Below are 18,462 nucleotides of genomic sequence, written 5' to 3'. Positions count from 1 at the left end.
TATAACTACATGCCTCATTCTCTCCTGACCACTTCCTCGTCTTTCAGCTTCTGCCACCTCCATCTCCTCACTCAAGACTACAATTACAACAAATGACTATGACTTCTGTTGCTGCTTTGCATTTGGCCTGTATAAACATGTTACAAAAGGAAGCTACAAGAAAGCTGTACACGCCTACTGTCTCTGAACAGGTTTTTACTTATGCAGCAAACCAGAGCCTATCCCAAAATCCAGGTTGTGATCAGAGCTAGTTTAAGCCCAGGCTACTCTGGAGAGTATGTCCTAGCTTGAATAAAGCAGGTGTAAGAGACAGTCCGAAGATCCCTCATCTGCCTCACGATCATTGCCAAGGACAGAGACTGAACACAGGAGTCCTGGCCTGGCTGAGGTGGGATGTCTGCCAAGTGTTGCCTGCAGGTGTGCCCACTGGGAACTGGTACGCATTCCTGAGGAAATTAGTGCAGGTCACAATGGACTGCGCCGTTCTTGTTGCCAAAGCAGGAAGGACTGCGCTGAAGCAAAAAGGAATGCCCTTTCCACTCCGGCCTGTCCTGTGCCTGTTTCCCAAAGCAACGGGCCCCATAACAATGGCTGTAGATTTCCCCCACCTCTTGGCCAGTTGCCCCTCGCTTCTGAAAAGGACTATAAAGGGACTTTCTGAAATAACTGAGATTGTGATCTTCCCATGGAAAGAAGACGAATCTATTGGCAGAAGACCACGAGGACTTCGTCTCATCCGTTGGTAGCTATTCCCCCCTCTTTCTTCCTCTCTACTCTTTTACTTTGTTTTTCTTTATCTCTCTCTCTCTTTCTCTCGCATTATTGTGTTGTGGGCACTTAATAAAGGTGCACTGTTCCAATTAAAACTGAAATCCCTTGTGTCATTTTACACTCTGAGATTGATAAACGAACCATCACAACCCCCACTTGTATTAACGGATCGTGACAGCAGGGAAGCACTAAAAAATTAAGAATTATTCTACGTCAAGCAAAAATTCTTCATATTTGCCTTATGCAAATAGTACAATCTGAAACTAAACACAGCTAAGGAATTGGGGCTTGTGGTTTTTTAACATGGTTAGCTTAACCTCTCTGTGATTAGGTGTTGCTTTTATAGCCACTGAAGAAGTAACTGAAAGTGTTTTTGATATTCTCTGGAAGCATCTGCCACATAAAATTAAAACATAATATTTCCAGAAAACATTGGTAAATTGGCTTTGCTATCTGTCATTAGAGAATAATCTTTTGTGTTATTTGTAATCTGATATACTTGTAACTTACCTCTTCTTCATAATAGTTGTTCTTTTTTCCACCTGAGTAAGCTAATAGAAGGATCTCAGGTTTGAGCTTGTCATTCTCTCTTCATTCACTCTTCCTTTCAACCAGGCACACAGAAAAATAGCTCTTGTTCAATGCCAAAGTATTGGATCCTATCTTTTCAGTGCTGAAAAGAAAAACCACTGACTTTTTTCTTTTAAAAAGCCACACTTGTCTTTCTTCCCGTTCGAGCCTAATCAGAGATCTTTAAGGTATCTGACAGCCACAAGTGACATTGCTTACAGTCTCTTGAAACATGCACTTCTTGTTAGCTTTAATATCCTTTCACATAACTGTTACTTGTTACTTTAATTTAAAAGAGAAAACTGCTCATTCTTCAACAGTATTTCATTAATGCAAAATAATCTTTTTGGATCTGGACAAGATATCTATTTATAAACCTAGCCCCTTCTTGTGCCTTCTGTGCAGTTGGCAGGGAAGCTAGCTGGAAGGGGCCAAGGGGCTGACCAGAGCAGGTCACCTTTACACAGCCTATAGTGCAAGGACCCAGACAGACAGATGAGACTCAGATGATCAGCTGTTCTAAACTGGTGCTTTGTTTCATTTTTTTCTCCTTCAGTTGGAACGGACCTACAATGATCATTCAGTCCAACTGCCTGATCACTTCAGGGCTGGCCAAAACTTAGAGTATATCATTAAGGGCATTACTGAAATGCCTCCTAAACACTGACAGGGACGGGTGATATGGGTGATCTACCACCTCCCTGGGAGAGAATAGAATAGAATAGAATAGAATAGAATAGAATAGAATAGAATAGAATAGAATAGGTTTGTGTTGGAAAAGACCTAAAAGATCATCTAATTCCAACCACCCTGCCATAGGCAAAACACCTTTCACCAGACCAGATTGCTCAGAGTTCCATCCAACCTGGCCTTAAACACTTCCAAAGACAGGGCCTCCTCAACTTTTCTGGGCAACATGTTCCGGTGTCTTATTGCCCTTGCAGGAAACAATTTTTTTCTCATATCTAATCTAAACCTACTCTCTTTCAGTTTGAATCCATTCCCCCTTGTCCTGTCACTACAGTTCTTGTAAATAGTCCCTCTCCATCTCTCTTGTAAGTTCCCTTCAGGTACTAGGAGGCCAAAATTAGGTCACTGCGAAACCTTCCCTTCTCCAGTCTGAACGAAGCAGAACTTTGGCCCTGTTTTAGCTTGTTTTCATGCCTTCACTGATGTATACCTGACATTTATCACTGCCTGAAGTTATGAACACCTTCATCCTGAGCAGTGATGAGAGGCTAGTTTGGAAGGAGATGAAGGAGCTGCAGTTTCCAGCACATGGGGTGGAAGGAATAAGCCATGTCATTCTATGTGGAATGGAAGCTAAAGCCACTGAAAAATATCTCTGCCTCCTTGCAATTTCAATTTCCCAGTTGCTCTGAACACCAGCTATGTAATTAGCTCAGTATTATCCAGGGACTAGGGATACAGCCTGGTAGGTTCTCACTATGTTTTGAACCATACTCTAAGTGAGACTGCTGGGAGAAGACTTGCTTAGTCTTCAACACTTTGTTAGGCTGCTGTGAAAAGCTGATGCTGTTAGTATGTACATTGACAGAATCTCAGCTAAAAATCACTTCTGTTAGGAAATGTTGGACAGCCTCATTAAAAAAAAAAAAAAAAAGACATTGCTTGTTGTAAAACATTCTTCATTAAAATATCTCCAGCTAGATAATTTCAGGATAAAGCTAATCAAACAGTTCCTGAAATTTCTTATTGGCTAATTCAGTACCATATTAAATGCCATATCAACATAGTAGCTTTGTGATTGTTTAATCATGGTCGTTATTCTGCTGGGAGTCACTCAGAGGCTACAGTCCCTCTAGGGGTTTCCCTATCTGTCTTCACAGTAATTGACCTAGCAGAAAAAAACCCTTTCCTTTTTCACTAAATGAAGTTACATTAAGCAGAGTGAGCTGATGAAACCACTCCTGACCACGGAAAAGGGAAAACACTCCCTGTGTTTCCCCTCCTCTCTGTCCCCTAGCACCTGCTCCCACCATGTAGGTAGCACTGGGGACCTCTGTGTGACCTGTTCAGCTCAGTGACACAGCACACAAGCACAGGAAAAGAGAACATTCTCTGTTTGAGCAGTGAGCTCAGCTGGCTTGGGGAGGGGGCTGATGAGTATTAGAGCAAGGAGAGAAGGAGAAAGGACTCTGTGGGAGCCAACAGGGCTTGCAATGAGGCCCTGTGGGCACAGGAGGAGGAAGACTTCCCCTTCTCAAGGGACAGCAAGATGTTAGAAAAGCGGATTATGGAAATACATCCCAGAAAAATTTACCCTCTGTTTCTTTTTCAAATGTGTCAGTGTTTACCTGTGCAAGTCTTATCAGGAATACTGCTCAGGGAAAGGAAGAGAGATGAAATGCAGTGTAAACAGATTGTTTTTTGTAAAATCACTGGAACAGTATTAACCAGGACAATATAAGAATAAAAACCCACTGTATAAGTACAACATGTTTTCTTTTTAAAAAATATATTGCTGCTTTCTGACGATTTTCATGTATTTAATATTTTTGTTGTTTCAATATTACCCATTAATATCTGTCTTCAATTCTGGCATTTAAAAATAGTTTCCAGATATTAAATCAAATATTCTGAACATCCTGAAAATAATAATTTATTATTACAGCACATATAAACAGTACATTTATATAGACCATAGAGGAAAATATTGTGAACAGAAAATACATTACCCATAGAACTGGTAAAATAACAACACTTGAATACTCATTTTTCTATATACAATGCATTGCATAACATCAGTTCTGTTAATAAAATGTCACAATAAAAATTAAAACAAAATTAAAAGTCAAATATTACATTATGAAAATATAAACAGTTATTTGAGTGAAACTATATTCTGGAAAGTAAGACTAGTAAGACTATTTTGTTCATCTATAACAACCTTTGCACTTAGATAAAAATAATAACAAAAGATTTACAGGACCTTGAAGATCCACAGAGCAGCCACTTACAAACCAGTCTGAAAGTGGCTTCCTAGAGGCTTCGAGTATGGTGTTCTTCACCTCTTTGTACCTTGCTGGGCATGGAGCTGCTTCGTGCAAAGCCTGGTGACTTCTGTAGGCTACCAATGGACATCACTTCTGAGCATCCTGAGATGGACCCTGAGGCCAACTTCGGACTACTCTCTAGAAACAATGTCAGCATTTCCATGTGAGTATCTGCATGCCAGGCGCAGGCCCGGGGCAGGTCATGCACAGATCTAAAGTCCTGTTCTGTTACCAATGATACTTAAAACTCCCAGAACAGGGCATATCAGAACAAAGCATATTCTGTCTATGCCACCTGTTAGGAATTCACCTTTTTTATTCCTTTAGGCTGGTCTCCTACAGCAAGCATAGGACATTAGAGGTCTCACCAAGAATTTCTTTCATGTGAGGGCAAATTCCTTTGGAAAATGTTTGTTCCTCATTTTATGCACTTCAATTTAAAATTTGCTTTCTTAGCCATAAAAATTGCATGCAGGTCCACTATAAATATCTCAACCAAACTGACTTCGTATAAAATAGAAGTACAAAATTTAGAGCCATTATTATATTCATAAATGATCTGAAACACTGAGAAATACACCATCAATACACCAAAGCAAGCCCGCAACAAATATAACAGCATCCTATTTCTTCACATTTTAGACATAACCTTAAAACAGATTCTTTTATAATTTTTTTCCATGTTACACATTCTGAATAGGTGCACAGACTGTCAGCACACTGGCTTTCTAAGTAACAACAACTTGCTCTAGAGCAATCCCAAGTTAATCTGTGGAGTACCTCTATTTTTCCAGTGGAATGACTATTCTTTACTCTCTTCAGTCCCTTAGGGCTTCAGTATAACCCAGTGTTCCTTAATTTAAGCTTGTTTTTCATGTCATGGATAATACTTTTTTCCCAAAACATTACAGCTTTCATTTTCCTTGCCCACAAAAGCCATCATGTGCATCAGCAGCTATTCTGTGTCCTTTCTGCCCTCCTGTGACCTATATTCAAAACTTCCCTTAAATGAAAATCTTTCTTCCCACTCAACAAAGTACTCTAAACCCAGCTTTAAAAGAACTCTCTATTGCAATCTTAGTGAGACAGCAAAGTCCAGTAGTAAGGAAGATCCTCTTGGATTTGGCAGATGAAAGTTCAGTGCTCATTCCACAAAAGCTTTTCTTAGCACTCTAAGCGTGTCAGCTAGTGGGATCCATGATCTTAAATAACCTTTTTGAATACAGACTTTAACATCTCTGTGCTTTGATATCCCGGCTGAAGTAGGAGAAACAAAATTCCCTGGTTTTACCTGAGTGTTGTAAACATAAGAATGTAAAAATTAGAGGGCTCTCACACATCGTGGAATAAACATTTAATGATAAGATCCTCTTTATGAGTCTTGCAGGGATCTCATATATTACAGACTCCAGCAAGTTTTCAGAATGTATGTATGCAGGAATGTACTAATTTTTTACAAGCAACAGGAAGATCTTTATTAAATTCTTGTGCAAAATGGGAACTACACAAAAAAAAAAGTGCTACACAAAAATATACTCTTGCATTATTAATTAAGAAATAGAAGTAATAATTAAATTAAATAGAAAAATGAATACTACTACAATCAGTGCACTTTGTACTATAAAATTATTAAATACTATAAATAGCTCAAGCTTTCCTTAGTGCTCCAATTAAGTTTCAACTCCGTATAACTCTATTGTCAGTGGTATACCTGCAGCAGAGGCAGGCTTCAAGAGCATTACCTTCCAGTTTTTGCCTTCATTAGTAATTGTAGCAACACTGTTAACCAGAGTTTATAGAACCTTATTGATCAGTATTTTCACTGTCATTGGTTGCCAGACAGACTTTTCATCTTCGAGGGATGGTTCTGCAGCTCTTGGCAGCTGACTCAACACCCCTCGGCAGCTGATGCACACACTGCTCCCTGCCCTTCCCACCCTTCTTTTCTGCCTCAGCACTGACCACTCACTCCTGATGCTTGCACCACACCAGCTCCACAGCTAAGGAGGTATTTTTGGGAACCAGTTTTAGTCAGCAGTGGGTCATGTCAATTTACAACAAAGCCTGTTATAACTGGAACAAGGAAGGATGGGTGCTTGAGGAGACAAGAACATGTGGATGATGAAGAAAGGGAGGAAGGGCATGGGGAGCAAGGCTTTCTTGGCCACTGAGATGATTTACAGTCACTGCTGACTCTTGCCTTTGATGTGTTCCTTCACTAACAGTAAATATAGGCTAAAAAGATCAGTACACAGGGTAGGTTCGTTCATACTAAAGTGAAAGTTTAAGTGCTTCTTTTCTGGAGCGCATTTGGTATCTGCTGAAGAGTCACATCCCAGGCACATTCTTCAGATTTTTGGGTCTTCTTCTGATGAATTAGAAGATCAGATGCTTGGGCTAACACCAACAGATTCTTCCCAAACTATTGCACAGCAACACAGCTATTGGCATAAGCATCCTCTCCCCAGAAGCCAAATAACAGAATTGGAAACAGTTGTTAACTTGTGTGTGTGACTGGGAGATATGAGACCGGTCAAGAACCATTTTTGGTTTTTTGAAAACAAGTAAAAAATGCCTGCAATAAAGAATGATTTAAAAAAAAAAAAAGAAAAAAGAAAAAAAAAAAAAGCTGACGTGCTTTAGACCTGAAATTCTTTAGCAATATGAAATGTCCAGCCAAGGAGTTTCTCCAAATTATAGAGTATTGTGAGATTTGTAAACCCAGTGAAATGGTAGTGCCTGATCACTCAGTTCAGCTTTTGGCATAAGAGAAATGGCTAGGAGCAAGGCCAAAGAGGATACTACACCAACATGTCTCACATGCCACAGTAGCTCTCCAGGGAGAGGTACTGTACTGCACAGTACCTCTGTACTGTAATTTTGTATTACTTTAATACTGTAAAGCAGCATTAGCCTCTCTTTGTCAATATCTGCATTGGCAGCATGATAGACAGGGGATCAACTTTCACAAATGCTTTGAGAACAGTAACTGTTTCATCCTTCCTGCTTATTTTTAGGCTCATCCACGTGCTCTATGAAACTTTGATTATATGCTTTAAAATCACTATGAGGCCACCACATGTCCTGATGCTGCTTGTATACCATGTCTCATGCTGAGTCCTTGTGAGACATTCCTCATTCTGGGCTTATTTGTTCACGAGGTATAACTTAAACTAATTCCGCCCCATTTGTCCTAAGGTCAAACTAATTTCTCCTGTTTGCATTTCCTGCTTGGGTTTTCCCTCCTAGTACATCAGTCAACTCTCTGTACACAGGTTGAAGCTGAAAACCAGTGTGGATGATTGTGGAGTCTGGGCTTGAAACCTGAGCTGAAGTAACAGCTATAAGGTACTCATGTGGGTCATGCTGCCAGCAAAGGCAGCTCAGGAATCCAAACACTTTCTTTCCAGCTATGATATAAGCACAGTCTCACAGCGTGCCTGAGCCTCTTACAAAGGAGAGAAGGAAGAGGCATCATGAAAGCAAAGAGAATAGGTGTAGAGGTGTTCTGCTAACCCCACAGTGAAGGAATGGTGTCACACCTCTTGTAGCTGATCTCCACTGCTGAAAGTTGCAATTCTAATCTGTGCCTGGCCACATCTTCTCACCTTCTCTTTGTGCTGGGGCTGTGCTGCTTCATTACCCCAGGCAGCTGAGACAGCTTAGCTGAGAAAACACCTTTTGTGTGACTGTTTTTTCCAGTTGGGTTGAGTTTCTGAGTTGCTGCATGGCCACACTGGTACAACCACAAGGGAGTCAATGGTGATGCACACCTGGGCAAGAAGAATCACTGTTTTTGGAAGAGTACCTTCTCAAATTTGCTAAAGACAGTTGTGAAGCCACACAGCTGCATATGAACCTGACACAGGTAAGTACTTTGCTGTGAATCAGCACATAAAACTAAATGCCAAACCCAGAAGGCTTTAATTAGTAGTGTAGCACTGAATTTGCTAATGACTAGTGCTGCAATGACCAGTGAGATCAGTATAGACTACTGTGATCTGAAAGATCATGGCTTTTCTGAGACGAGCATTGTCAAGAACAAGCAAACTGAGAGAAAGTTTAGATGTTAAACGTTTCTGAAGTCTTTCTGTTACTAAAAATGGGAGATTACAAATTCTGTCAAAACAAGAATAACTTTTAAAGTAGAAAATAAGGAATCCACATTATGTCCTCTGATACAGAATAGCAGAAGGGATCAAACTGGCCTAAGATCCAGTGTGCCAGTTGTCTGCTTCTAGCTGCTACCTGCTTTGCTGTGCCACCTATCTCAGCTTTACACAGAGACTGCAGGAACTTTGCACAAAGTATATGCTGATCACATGAAACAGAAGGTGTCAGGTTTGACTTTGGTCGTCCCTGTTGTTCCCCTTCTCACCCTCTGTTTGAACCAGGAAAAACAGCTAGTGTCAGCATAGGGATGTGGACTAGGGAATCCTACTTAGAATAAAATCTGTTCCTAAACTGACAAAATAGTTTAGCTGCTCATAGGCAAATATTTCACCTGCATCACTGTGTGGTTTCGGCAGCCTCTGTCTGGCAGTTTTCTGCTCCTTCCTCTCCCTAGTGATTGAATGTATACATTCCCAAAGAGGGAGACTTAATGGTACCCAAAGAGTTTGGCACTCCATTCATGCTCTTTAGTCATCTCAGCTAAGCAGCAGAACAGAGCTTACTCCAGAGCTGTGAGGTGCCCTTGTGAAGCTTCAGGACAGATGTCACTTCAGTGAGAATATCTTCAATTTTTTAATATGTAAAATATACACATTAAACCAGAAATCTTCCCTCTCTCTCTCTTAATAATGTTTTAATTATTATTTTTTCAGGTAGGTAAAGAGAGAAACAATTTCTATATTATATTTTATGTTGACCTTAGTCATTTGTTTGGCAAGTTTAATGTTTCATTGTAGGAAAAAAAAAAACCAAAACCCAAAAGATATCTTTCACTATCTAGCAGCTGAATTTAGCACTGCATATACATTTGTCATTGCAAGTATGTATTTCATCAGGAAACCACAAGAGATGAATTAGATTTCCTGTTCAGCTTAGAGAGCAGCAGAAGGCATCTAGCCAGTGCAGTTACCCACTGTTACAAGAGACACAACTCTGACATTAAAACTCTTTAGTATTTCTTCATCTGAAGACTAACATGAATGGGCTGCATGATGTCAGATTGGTTTTGTCCACTTCTGTGAGCTGCTTATTGCAATGTACAATAAATTCAAGAGCAAAGTACAATAAATTTGCTGCCTAGGAAAGCTGCCTTTGATGCCAGGCAACTGTGTCTGTGCTCTAAAATATAAATTTAAACATACAGGTATAAATTAAGGTGTTTCTCTGAGGCAGATGGAGAGCTGTTCATGGCCATATCCTTCTGCTAAGAAGAAAAACTTGAACTTTGCAATTTCTTAGCAACAGTTTCTTTGAGCACGACGTAATTCCAATGAGTGTGCAAAAGCAACTTCCTTTTTTTTTCTCACATAATAACTAAAACTTGATGAAAAGAGAAGAATTTTGTTATGATTTAGAATGTGACTTTTAAGTCTTTAGAGCTGTCTTGGCAATCTACATGAAGTTCTTTACAAAAAAGAAATCACTCCTTATATTTCCATCATAATTTAACTCAAAAACAAGGTATAAAGGAAACCACTAAAGAAACCATAAAAGTATGACCAATGTAAAATGGCATATTTTCTTCACTGTTTTTCTGATACTCTTTCCTTAAAAGAGAAGAAGGAACAGATTCCAGTAATCACCTCCCACAACCCATAGCATCAAACACCTGTATTTACAAAGCCAACAGCAAATGGGTGCTTTCCTCCAGGGAGGTTTAAATTTCACAAAAAAAAATCAGTTACAATTGAAAGGTTACAACTATTTGGTGGAGGAGGGGTGGTTTGGGTTTTTTTGGGGTTTTTTTGGTTTTTTGGTTTGTTGGGGTTTTTTTGTTATTTTTATCTGGAGTGCCATCTGTGGCAGAAGAGCTATTCAGTTGTGTGATAAAGCTCACCTGCACACTCACAAAGATGCTCAGAGAGACAGTGGAAAGATGGGGAACCCAAATTTATACTCTGTCGGGCTACCCTCAGACCCATCACAGAAGCCATCAGCCCACTGAAGACCCATCTCCACAAGCCCAGAGAAGTACTGGGAAGGCAGAGTGGCAGGCAGGAACCTAGAATCATGCAATCAAAGAACCATTTCCATTGGAAAAGACCTGTAAAATCATTGAGTCCAACTGTTAACCCAGCACTGACAAGTCCACCACTAAACTATGCCCTTAAGTGCCACATCTACACATCTTCTAAATCCCTCCACAGATAGTGATCCACCACTTCCTTGGGCAGCCTGTTTTAAGGCTTGTCAACCCTTTCAGCAAAGAAATTTTTCTTCATATCCAATCTAAACCTCCCCTGGTGCAACTTGAAGCCTTTTCCTCATGTCCTATCCCATGTTAGCTGGGAAAAGAGGTGATCTGGGGAGGAGCAAGAGTGGGAAAATTGAGGGGCAAGGGGATAAAAAGGGCCAGTTGTGTGTAAATACTGTATATTTCAATATTTCTATATCTCACTACCTCTGGGGTATTTTTTTTCATGTTTTAATTCTTTTTGCCACTGACTTCTTTCAAAGAAGCAATTTGGCAACCAGTAATGTATTATAATGTAGTTTGGATAGAGAAAATGAATAAGCATCTAACTAACTTCTTCTAATAAGCTTCAGCAATATTTAGAAGGAAAAGTCTCTTAAAGAATACTAATAAACTAGTTATACAACTTTCCTTCTGAAAAGTTATTTTACTTCATTATTTTCTGTCTTGCAAATTTTGTCTTTAAAAGTGTTTACCTAATTTTCCCCTTTTGAAGCAAGTGTCAAATATTAATATTGAGAACAGAGACACAATTTTATGTTCACAGAGTACCTAAATATTTACCTCAGATATTGTCTGTGGAGTGGTTCTAGAATTAAAACATTTATGACACTGCATTGCCATCACTGTTTTCAAGAATTCTTGAACAATGGGTAGTCTGAATAGAGGAGAATAAAATATCATCTTCAGAAAAGAAAAATCGGCAGTCAACATTATTTCAACATCAAGAACAATACTCTAATAAATTACTAAATTGACACTTTTAAAGCACCTGGAGGGTCAGTGAAAAAGAAACAGGCAGGAAAGATTTGTTGCAAAAAAAAATGTTTTATATACTGCTGTTTTCTTTCTTTAACAGATTATCTGGCTCATAGCAAAAAAGGTAGTAGAAGTGACATGTATAGGCTTACAGGAATCTTTGGGCACTATCTTACTTGACATTCTCATTAACAGGGTACAGAAGCAATTTGTTCTGGGCTAACTTGCTGCACACAATAGGTGCATAATTGCTTGCAGAAAATACTCCTAGACTTATCTATATTTTGTTTTCAAACAAAAAGGATATGCAATATAGAATTCTGCTAGGGTCTGGCCAAAATCTGATCCAATGCAAAATTTTCACTTATCACTTGGTTGATGGAATGGAGAGCACACTCAAAAAGATGCCAAAGAAAAGGGGTGCAAGGAAGCTGAAGGATTAGAATTCAAAATTACTTTGATAAATGGGAGAAGTGGTCTGTAATCAATAAGATGAAATTCAATAAATACAAAAACCAAGTACTACATTGAGGCTAGAAAAAAATCAAATGCATAAATACAAAATCGAGAATACTAAGAGCACTGTAGAAAGAGACCTGGCTGTTAAAATAAAACACATATTTAAAATGAATCAATGACACCACGCTGATGGAAAAACAGAAAAACTCATCCTGGGACATTTTTATAGATATGTCATATGTAAGGCAGGATTAGTAATTGCTTTTCTTAACTCACCTTTCAGAAGTCTCAGTGTGGGGTAGTTTAATACAACAGTACATAAAGAAGAGTACTTTTAAAAAATGGTTTAAAATATGGAGAATGACTGAAAAAGGGAGAGGTAATATTTGCTCTAAAAAATAAAGGCTGATGGCAGGTGTGGAGGTGATACAACCTTCCAATATGTAGAAAATTCTGAAAAGCAGGGATCCTACTTCATGATTGTGCTTCATGACACTGAGGGCATGACAAAACCTTGTTGGCTTTAATTGTGGCTGGAAAGGTTTAGGATAAAACAGGAAGACCTTCTGACTCTAAGGATAGCTACAGATAGAAATAGGTCACCAAAATCTGAGGTATAATCTCCACCATTCAGGTTTCTAAGAAGAGGTTAGAAAAATACTCATCAGAGTTCCTTCACTCCTTTGAGGAAGAGGCAAACGGTGGATCCTGCTGGATTTTCATTCTTGCCACTTTTGTTACAGTCTCAAAGAAACAGAAAGTTGTAACTTAAATTAGCTAACTTTTTTTTAGTACTAAATATTTTTATGACAGTTTCTGACAGTGACTTGCCTTTCAGAAATTCATGCCCTGGTGATCTGCTCATTTTAAACAGTAACATCTGCAGAGGTTAGATCTCTTGCTGACTTTGATCCACTCTCTCAAGACCGCTTAATGCATCTCTTGATGCCTGCAGGTCTTTGATTCCAAATATTTATCTTCTTTCAGATTTATTTCTGACCACTTGAATTTTACATTTCCTTGCGGACCCCCTCTGACACATTCATCAACTACAGAATTCAGATGACACTGTCCTTGATGCATCCCCCTGGCATCCTGGGGGCTGCTTTTAACTCTTTACAGGCTTACTTATTACTCAAATGAACTATCTAATGCAATATGTTTGTTATTTTAATCAATATACTATGGTGTGCTTAAATATTTACCAGGTTGATTTAGAGGATTTTCTTTTCTAAAATACTTTGCCTTTGATTTCATGGTTTTATGCCTCTGGACATCCATTCTGCAGTTAAGATCACTACACTAATCTTCACTATCTTGCAGCTACCGTGACAGAGAGTCAGCTGTAATTACATCTTAAAACAGATCTCATTTGTTACTTAGAACTAAATCTCTTGTGCACCAGCAAAGCCACCTACTGCTTAAAGCAGTCCCTTGTGGTAACAAGAATTTGCTACTCTTAGCTATATGCTTCAGTGGTATTTGAGCCATTAATACTGGGTACTTGAAATGATTTGTTACTACAAATTAATTTCTATCTGGACCCTTGCTTGTGCACTTCTTTTGCAAGGGTCATTCTACAATAAATGCACTGAAACTTGGAGCTAGACTATGACTCAGATTCTTGGTCCCCTCTCCTCAGAAATTTCATGAAAGTAAAACTATCATACTGAAGAGTCAAGATTAGAAAATCTATTTGAGACTATGGAATGTGCTTGTTTCATCAGTTTTCTTTTCTATTAGAGTTCAAGGAGGAAAAAATCTACCTCCCATTCTCCCCTCCATCTGCTGTACCTGTAGACTTGGATTTCCAGGTACACTCGATTTTCTCAAACAAGAACCAACACTGTAATTGACATCTCCTTCATGCAGATTTCTTCTACATTTATTAATACAAGACCTGTGCAGAACCGAGTCACTGGCACAATGTACAAAATTTGGATCACAAATTGCAAGTAACACAGAGCATAGGGTATCCTTTTTATGCCTATATGTATTACAGGCATGTTAACTAGTATCCTAGTTGAACTTCATCCCACTTAACCATCCTCTGGTACTTTGTAAACTGCAAGGAATAGGTGAGAGAGATCATGAGTCCACAAGTTGGACTCGATGACCCTGATGGGTCCTTTCTAACTCAGCATATTCTACGATTCCGTCTTTGAACCCTTTAAGTTGAACAACTTCAAAAAAATCGTATAAAATGCCCTGGACCTATCACCACACCTCTCATCAGAGTGTCTCCATTTTTGCAAAATGAACTGAGCAAAAAGTATGTATGTGGGCAGGGCAGCAGTGCTTTCAGTAGCAGCACAGATGCAGACAGACTTCCTGAGCTAGAAGCATTTCCTGCACACAATGGGCCACATAAAATGAGATTGCAAAGCTGGTTACATCAGACATGACTTTCTGTGTAGTCATATATTGTCAATGATGACAAAGACAGGATCCTTTTGAGCATCACGTCTGGCTCTGTGAGAAGAGTTCTGCAAATGCAGGTGGGGCAGTTCAGCAGCAAAAAGAGATTTCTAGAACGGGAAGTAAAATATTAATGGTAATAAGTTCAGCCCTTTTTTTGGTGAGAAGACTGGTGTGTAAGCATGTTGTTGAGTAGAGGAGAATAACTAGTCATGCAGAGACCGAAAGCATAATTCCCCTATGCAACATGCCCTGGCAGCATGTTGAGACTGGAAAATCAACAGTAACCAAGATTATTTAGGAAATTAAAAAAACAATTCCATTTTGATAGGAAGTGGTAGTAGACTTGGATACATCCTCAGCTGTATCAGGGTCACTGATGGGGAAAAAATTCTCTCCACTATCCTGGCTGCTGCTGAGATAGAGTTAATTTTTTTCCTAGTAGCTGGTACAGTACTGTGGGGTTTGAATTTAGTATGAGAATAATGTTGATAACACACTGATGTTTTAGTTGCTGCTGAGAAAATACTTACTTTAAATCAAGGACTTTACAGTTTCCCAAGCTTTGCTAATGAAGAGATACACAAGAAGCCAGAAGGGAGCATAGCCAGGACAGCTGACCCAAAATAGCCAAAGGGATATTCCATATCACAGCATGTCATGTCCAGTACATAAACTGGGTGGAGTTGACAGGAGGGGACAATTGCTGCTCAGGGTTGAACTGAATGCTGCTCAACAGGTGTTGAGCAATTTTATTGTGTATCATTTGTCTTTCCTGGATTTTATTTTTTTTTCTCTCTCTCTTTGTTGCCAACCTTTTCATCATCATCATTATTATTATTACTATTATTGTTATTATTATTATTACTATTATTATTTTATGTTTAGTGTTTTATGTTTTATTTTAATTATTAAACTGTTCTTATGTAAACCCACAAGTTTCTCCTCCCCATCTCACCGGGGCTGGGGGACAGTGAGCGTGTTACTTAGTTGCTGGCTGGGGTTAAATCACTACATCCACGAATTCAGTTCTCCATGCTCTAGATCAAAAGCAAGGACTAATTTTGTTGCAAGATATTGTAACTAACCACAGAAGACAACGCTAGTGTTAGGTGATACAGCGAGGCACATGATGTCTGGGTGTCCCACAGCTCTCTGACAGCCATGCTGACACAAGCAAACTACGACCCCTCAAGTTCCCAGCACAGTGAGATCAACAGACTGACCCATCAAGAGCCACTGGGGACTGTGCCTGCACCCTTGCAGTCAAGCTCATGAGCTCATCCACTAAGACCTTTTCAGTTACTGCTTTAATTACTTTCAAGACGTGGCTAGATGCGTGTACTTGTCCACCTCAAAGAAAAATCCCTGATTTTCTGCCATACTTTATTCTACTCATAGCTTTCCTACGTTTTTTAAACATATTTAAGAGTATCTATCTCCTAATCACGAGGAACTACATCTCAAAGGTTTTCCTTCCCTACTTAATCTAGCACTGATGATGGTAGGGTATGTCACATACTTAGCAACAGGGGCTCTCTGGCTTGGGAGAAAGGAGAAGGCAAGATGTCTGCAAAGACTTACACCTGACAGAAGCTTGGGACAGGAGGAGAGAAGCCAAAAATACTTCATATCAATGACAAGTAGAATCTCAAGTAACTCCTCGAGTTCAAACATACTTCAGGCAAGACTTGATTTTAGTTTTCAAACTTGCGATAGATCAGGCATTGAAAAGTGTACAGAAGAGAACTTTCACTCCCTTAATGTATGCAGGTCACCTTTATGCTGGGTGACGTGATTCTGGCTGCTGGAAAAACACATTTTTGACCTAGCAGGGGAAGCTCATCAGTGAATGTCCTGAAGTCAATTTCCACACAGTGTCTTTGGATATGCTGAAGTCCTAGATTGCAGCTGTGACCTGTTACTATGACAAGGAATAAAGTCTGACATCTTGAGTAACGTCAGGTAGATGTCGCTTTCCCTTTCTAAGCTGAAAGCTCACTTTTACAATGTCTGATACAATATTGTTCAATAGTCAGAGCTGAGATGGTAATGGGGTCCAGAATGCATAGGCCCTGTCTAGAGTCACATAAATTCTGTTCAGAATAAGTGTTTGATAAAGTGCCTGAGACATCCCTGCTTTCTCATGGTAACTATAACACAGTAATGACATGCGAAAATCCTAGAACATCAGGTGAATGAGAAGTAGGTGCAATGCATATAGATGCAGTACAAGGAAAGGGAGCTTTGTGTTCCAAGCCTGGAGAAGTTAGGGCCATGGCAATCAGAATTGAAGCATTCATTTTCACCACTGATCTTCCTGAAGGCAGGATCCTTAATCCAGTGCTGTGCTGTCTGAGGTTCCCCAGGCTGATGCATTTGCAAAGAGAGGATACTACAGAAGAAATCATTGCTCAAGTTCCCATGGTGTTGTCAATAGATGTTTTCCACAGAACCCAAGTAGGTCAAATACCTCTTACTTGGTTCACTTAGGATCATGTGGAACAATGCCGAAAGGGCTTGCTTGCCAAGTACACGATTTCCACTGTGGCTCCGGTCCAGGCTCTGTCTGATCAGTAACGCTACGCCATCACCAAATTCTTCAAAGTTGCTGTTGATGGAGTTGAGACAGTTTACAACAAAACCACCAGGAGTATAAGAGTAAATATGCACCCAAACCTCCATCTGTTTCTTGGGAAACATTTGAGTTCCATGGCAAAGTAGCACCAAGAGCACAAAGGGAGCATGAAAAAACTCGCAAATGAGCCTTTGGGCTGGCAAATAAGCTTCATTCAGAAATATGGTTATCTGATACTTAATTCTGACGGACAAAAATTACTCCTTCATATGTTTATATAAATATTCTCACCACCACCCCCAGCTTCAGTCAAACAGTGTGGTCTTATAGTTCAGCACCTTGTGTCTAAGGGTTGGAGCATTTTTGATCTAATACAAGCTACCCCACAACTGGACTTACAGTTTTGTGATGCCACCATGTCATTACTGTCTCTGCTGTTTGCAGCTGCCGGCCTCTCGTCTCTCTCTGTCCAAACGCAACCTATGTAAGTGCTGGCAGAGAGCAGAGAGGGGAACCAATGAAACTGGAGCACGCAGACAGCTGTCTTTCCCTCCCCCTTCACGCCCCCTCTCTTTTTTTCCCTTTGTAAAGATATTTGGATGTTGCTCTGTTCAGCATTGCAAGCCCCACTGTGCTCTAGAGAGTCATGCCTAAACAGGTCCAAAAATATCAGGCAGTGTGTTAGGTGAAAAATCAATGAACACTAAGGACAGCTTACAGAGCAAGCCAGAAGTGATACAGAAGAAGATAGTTCGGGAGCTTGAAAAGGGGGAGAAAAAAGGAAAAAAAAAAAAAAGGAATGCAACATACAGGTGGGGATTTGGGGTAAAAGAATATTTTTGAGGCAGAGAAATGGGTGGCTATTAGAACAAGGAAAGAAAGTAGCAAAAAATAATGGGAAAAGCAAGACTCAGGGAATTAAATTCACACAGGAAAAAGCTGGAGAAAATAAAGAAAATTAAAAGATTAGGAAAACAGAAACAAAATGTAGAAGAACTGACAAACAAGAAAGAGAGAAAACTGCACATCTGGATAGAGAGAAAGGATAATTAAAGTATCAAAAACAAGGAGCTAAGCTCTTTGTAGTTGAAAAATATACACACTGTGAGAGACACAAAGCAGTAGAGATTCAGCACTAATGGATTTTCTTAGTTTGAGCTGTTGTGCAAACGAGCCACCCTCATGCGATACTATGCCTGAGCTACATCTTGCCAGGAACCTCATATTTCAGTGGGTCTTTGCTCACCCACACATTTCCATGCTGTGCTCTTTTCCTGGGTGACAACACACTCCTAAAGTTCTGAGCCTGAAAAAAAGCAGTGACGAAAGCCTTTCACTTAATTTTTCTTATTTCTGATATTATTCTTTCATAGATCCCCATAGCATGCCAACAGACATACATCCTCAGACCTGATCTTTCTTCCATATAACTCAACAGGTGACTACTGCTGACTTCAAAGCCCACGGAGAACAACCAGTGGCAGGGTGCAAAGGGAAGGTACTGGTCCATGAGGGAAGAATGT

At 39.6% G+C, this 18,462-nt stretch overlaps 1 long non-coding RNA gene across 4 annotated transcripts in view; it reads right to left on the bottom strand.

The window, feature by feature from the left end:
• Positions 1–3,947: 3,947 nt before the first annotated feature.
• LOC108445964 overlaps positions 3,948–18,462 on the bottom strand; it is an 18,377-nt gene continuing 3,862 nt past the window's right edge. Inside the window, exons 2-5 of one of the 4 annotated variants that reach the window (XR_001861059.1) lie at positions 17,339–17,430; positions 15,946–16,972; positions 11,290–11,383; positions 3,948–8,131 (exon numbers count right to left, since the gene is read on the bottom strand). This is a non-coding gene — a long non-coding RNA (uncharacterized LOC108445964). Of the gene's footprint in view, positions 11,384–15,945; positions 16,973–17,338; positions 17,431–18,462 lie in introns of all 4 variants that reach the window. The other 3 variants (XR_001861060.1, XR_001861057.1, XR_001861058.1) reach the window with 3 other exon arrangements.

Source organism: Corvus brachyrhynchos, unplaced genomic scaffold (assembly GCF_000691975.1).
Source record: "Corvus brachyrhynchos isolate BGI_N302 unplaced genomic scaffold, ASM69197v1 scaffold84, whole genome shotgun sequence".
In the NCBI taxonomy this organism is placed as follows: domain Eukaryota; kingdom Metazoa; phylum Chordata; class Aves; order Passeriformes; family Corvidae; genus Corvus; species Corvus brachyrhynchos.
The sequence above is the reverse complement of the archived record's forward strand: the minus strand, read 5'-3'. Positions and strand labels throughout refer to the sequence as shown.